Source organism: Charadrius vociferus, unplaced genomic scaffold, assembly GCF_000708025.1.
Source record: "Charadrius vociferus isolate BGI_N301 unplaced genomic scaffold, ASM70802v2 scaffold398, whole genome shotgun sequence".
Taxonomy (NCBI): domain Eukaryota; kingdom Metazoa; phylum Chordata; class Aves; order Charadriiformes; family Charadriidae; genus Charadrius; species Charadrius vociferus.
Window position 1 is genome coordinate 12,869 of NW_009649571.1, and position 5,253 is coordinate 18,121.

Sequence of the window (5,253 nt, forward strand, 5' to 3'; positions counted from 1 at the left end):
AAGTGCCAGGAGCAGGTGGGAAAGGATGGGTCGGGGGTGCGAGGCGTTAGGAGCAGGGGAGAAGGGCTGCCGAGGGAGCAGGGGACAAGTGCTGCATTGCACTTGTTGGGCACTGCCAATTGTGGATGGAACACAGGCCATGGCAATGGGTGCTCTGCGTAACGCCTGCGCCGTGGGGGATGGGGACAACCCCTGAAGGGGCTGCAGCTTCATGGGGAACATGGGGGAATTTTTATGTTTTACCCTTTGGGGCAAATGAAACACATGCACAGATATAAAAGAAATACATAGAATCATAGAATGGTTTGGATTGGAAGGGACCTTGATGGTCATTGAGTTCCCACCCCCTTGCTGTAGGATAGGACACCTCCCACCAGACCAGGTTGCTCCAAGCACCGTCCAACCTGGCCTTGAACACCTCCAGGGACTGGGCCTCAATAACTTCTCTGGGCAACCTGGGCCAGTGCCTCACCACCTGCAAAGGGAAAAATTTCTTCCTAATGTTTAGTCTAAATCTCCCCTCTTCCAGTTTAAAGCCATTCCCCCTCGCCCTATCTCTACGTGCCCTAGTAAAAAGTCCCTCCCCAGTTCTCCCGTAAGCCCGCTTTAGGGACTGGAAGGCCACAATAAGGTCTCTCCGCAGCCCTCTCTTCTCCAGGCTGAACAACCCCAACTCCCTCAGCCTTTCCTCACAACAGAGTTGCTCCAGCCCTCTCCATCATCATGGCCTCCTCTGGACCCACTCCAACAGCTCCATGTCCTTCTTATGTTGAGGGCTCCAGAGCTGGATGCAATACTCCAGGTGGGGTCTCACGAGAGTGGAGCAGAGCGGCAGAATCACTTCCCCGACCTGCTGGCCACACTTCTTCTGATGCAGCCCAGGATACAGTTGGCCTTCGGTGCTGGGATCACACGTTGCTGGCTCATGTTGAGCTTCTCGTCAATCAGCACACCCAGGTCCTTCTCCTCAGGGCTGCTCTTGACCCATTCATCCCCAAGCCTGTATTTGTCCTTGGGATTGCCCTATCCCAGACTTTGCACTTGGCTGCCGCGATTGAGAGACGGGACACAGCTTGATGCAAGCAAAATGTCGATTTATTGTACACAACCACACGTTTATATGTTTTCATTAGCTGCGTGTTTCAAACAGATTGATTCTTTTAGCTAAACATCGCCTGTTTGCTAACCCCTGATTGGTTAGTAACAAACAAAAGGCACCTTAAGTACCTTTAACTTTAAGGCACTTTAACAGCAATCAGCCTTCATTGTACAACTTTGTTACATCTCATCCTGCTCCTCTTTTTAACATCTTATCTCAGTGTGACTCATCAGTCCACCTTCCATCGGGGTTTTCCACCTCTTTGTCCTCCCAGGGTTTGTGGCCTACAAGTTCCAACATGTCCCCGTCTATCAACTGGGCAGCACTTGGAGTCTTATCTTTCAGGCCTTGTCCCACACTTGGCCTTGTTGAACTTCATGAGGTTGGCATGGGCCCACCTCTCCAGCATGCCCAGGTCCCTCTGGATGGCATCCCTCCCCTCCAGCGTGTCTACCTCGCCACACAGCTTGGTGTCATCAGCAAACTTGCTGAGGGTGCACTCCATCCCACTGTCCACGTCTCCGACAAAGATGTTGAACAGCATGGGTCTCAGTACTGACCCCTGAGGAACGCCACCCATCACTGGTCTCCACTTGGACACTGAGCCGTTGACTGCAAAATGCGATCTTCCAGCCAGTTCTTTATCCACAGAGTGGTCATGAATGAACACTGTGTTGGGCAGAGTGCCACTGCCATCAGCGGTTCTCCAAGGAGTCCGCAGCAATGCGTCACCAGCACATCCCTTCGATCCACTTGCCCCAGCACGAATCCCGCAGCAGTTGCATGGGGCACCTCAGCCTGGCTGTGGGTTCATCCCCCAGCCCAGCTCTGCTGCCCAAAGGTGGCTCCGGAACACTCCCATCCTGAGACAGCTGCAGGGCAAGGCTGGGGCTGTTCCTGCTCTCATCTCCAAGGGAAACCCCATGCCCCTGCAGGGAGTCCCGCTGGTTCAGGCATCCCTGCTGCCAGCCAGCTCAACCCCTTCTGCAGCTGGGACATCCTGCCCTCCACATCAGGTCCTTCCTTGGTCACGAATTCCCACTCCTGAGGTGTTACAATCTCTATTTCCCCTTTAGGAATCAACATGCGTTATGGTTTGAGAAAGCCATAACAATTTATTGTTGTTTAGACAATCATTCTATCACCAGATGACCCCTCCCCACTCGGGAAAGGGAATCGGGAAAAAACAAGGGAACCTGGGAGTTGAAGTATAAACAGGTTTAATAGAGTAAGATTAGATAATTAACATTAATAGCACTAAAGGACCAACATTGATCCAGAAAGCAGTACAGAATATGCAAAGATTATCCTTAGCCCATTCTATCCTTAGGAAGCTGTGCACCCCCAGCAGTGGACAGCAAATGTGGGACACTGCGAGCTCTGTGGCTTCGGGAGGAAGGGAAGGGCTCAGGGCTCCGACACCAGGGCACAGTTCTCAGGGTGGCAGCCATGACAGGAGAGAGAGAAATTTGCAGCAAACTTTCTAATTGACAGTGAATGTGATGTTGATGGTATGAAATAATCCTGTTGGCAGCTTGGGTCAAGTGCTCGGATCTCGCTCCTCCTCATCCCTGCACCTGGTGAGCTTGAACCACTGAGAATTTGAAAACCTAGGTAATGCATTCCAATGCCTGGTGACCCTCTCAGTAAAGAAATTCTTCCTAATAGCCAATCTAAACTTCCCCTGGCACAACTTGAAGCCATTTCCTCTTGTTTTATCACCTGTTACTTGACAGAACAGGTCGACTCCCACCTCTGTGCAACTTCCTTTCAGATAGCCGTAGAGAGCAAGAAGGTCTCCCCTCAGCCTCCTTTTCTCCAGGCTGAACACCCCCAGTTCCCTCAGCTGCTCCTCAGAAGACATGTGCTCCAGACCCCTCACCAGCTTCATTGCCCTTCTCTGGACACGCTCTGGCTCCTCAATGTCCTTCTTGTGGTGAGGGGCCCAAACCTTGTCCTGGTTCCAGCAGGGATGGGGTTAATTTTCCCAAGGAACCAGCAGGGGACACAGGTATTCCATGCCATGTGACCCACGCCCAGGTTGGGAGGGGGCAGGAAGTCGTGGCTCGGAGGAGGCTGCAGCGGTCCGGGTCCGGTCGGGGAGCGGCGGCACTGTAATCGCGTTCGTATATTCCTTTGCCGGTGTTATTGTTTTCTCTTGCTTTTGCTGTTTTGTAAAACTACTTTTATCTCAACTCACGAGTTTCTGCCTTATTCCTTCTGATTCTGCCCACGGCTGTGGGAGTTGCGCGAGCGGCTGCGTGGTTCTTTGTTCCCGGCTGGGGCCAAACCACAACAGTCCTTTTTGGCGCCCAACGTGGGGCTCGGAGGGTTGAGATAACAACAGATCTGACTAGAGCTTGTTAATACGAATTTGTTATATGCATTTCTCATATTAGTTAGATAGTCACTGGTTACAATGTTGCTCCGTTTGTTTGCGTGGCTGTGTTATGTAAATTCTTACATGTCCTATATACTCCCTGTGATGCTGTTTGTTACCTCGGGGAGAGGGATCAGGGTTATCATTTTGCTGTCCTGTGTGATATCAGCTTATGATATGATAACATCGGTGTTCAGGTGGCTATGTTGGGGAGTTTATGCGGTACTGCTGTCCTGTCCATACCTTGGTCGCTGTCTCTCAGAATTTTTTAATCACACCCAATCTATGGGGGAGACCGTAATAATGTAATAACAATTGTTGTACTTAGTGTTGTATTTTAGCCTGTATTAGGATCCAATGTTGCAGTTGTTGTAGTCGGATGTATATAAGAATCAAGTTTGGGTATTGAGACATTGGGTTTGTAAGCTCAAAGCACCCAGCCCTGCAGTCCCCAGGGGGCAGCTCCGGCTTCCCCTTCTCCTGAGCTCCCGGGACCACCGTGCCCTTTGCCAGGCTTGGGGAAGGGGGCAGAGGTGTCCTGCTTCCAGCAGGGATGGGGTTATTTTCCCCAAGGAGGCAGCAGGGGAGGCAGGTATTCCATCCCATGTGACCCATGCCCAGGCTAAAGAGGAGCTAGTTGGGGAGGGGGGTGCCGTTGCCACTCAGGGGTGGGCTGTGGTGATCCTGGTCTGGTCTGTGCGCTGCACGGCTGTACTGTAATCGCGTCTTTCTACCCCTTTATCGGTGTTATTGTGGGTTTTTTTTCGTCTTCCCTTTTACTGTTCTGTTAAATTGCACTATTTCAACCCAGGAGTTTTGCCTTTTTCTGACGATTTCTCCCACAGCTGTGGGAGTTGAGCGAGCAGCCGGGTGGTTCTTTGTTGCTGGCTGAGGCCACACCACGACAGTCCTTTTTGGTGCCTAACGTGGGGCTCGGAGGGTTGAGATAATGACAGATCTGACCAGAGCTTGTTAAAACAAATTTCTTTTATGCATTTCTCATATCAGTTAGATAGTCGCTGGTTACAATGTTGCTTCATTTGTTTGCGTGGCTGTGTTATGTAAATTCTTATATGCTCTATGTACTCCCTGTGATGCTGTTTGTTATCTCGGGGAGAGGGATCATTTTGCTGTCCTGTGCAATACCAGCTTATGATATGATAACATCACTATTCAGGTGACTTTGTTGGGTTGTATATGCAGTATTGCTGTCCTGTCCATACCTTGGTTACTGTCTCTCAGAAGTTATTAGTAATCACACCCAATCTATGGGAGAAACAGAGGGAGATACTTTCCCCAGCTCTTTTGCCTCCCTTTTCTCCTTTGGGCCAGGTATGACACCTCTCCAGCTCTGTTGCCTCCCTTTTCTCCTTTGGGCCAGGTATGACACCTCTTGAGAATTTCGAATGTCCTTGGGATGCTCAAACCAGCATGTTCCTATTGCTATGCCTCATGAATGTTTTTCGAGTCTTGTTTAGGGTTAAACAACTGTTTAAGACTACCACCCAGAGATCTGCCCCAAGTCTGGATATTCAAGGGTGGCATGGGATGTAGGAAAATATGGGCAGGTATCTAGAGAATTTCTCACCTCCAATGGTTTGAGACTTCACCCTCGAACAACTACAGGACCCTGAAAAAGTGACAGAATATTTGAAAGGAAAATGCTGTGGCTACTCCAGAGAGGCACAACTTACGGCACTGTGCTGGGCCCTGGCCAGTATCTACCAAACACTGCTCAGTACTATGCAGGACCCTCAGGGGAAAAAGAGGGAAA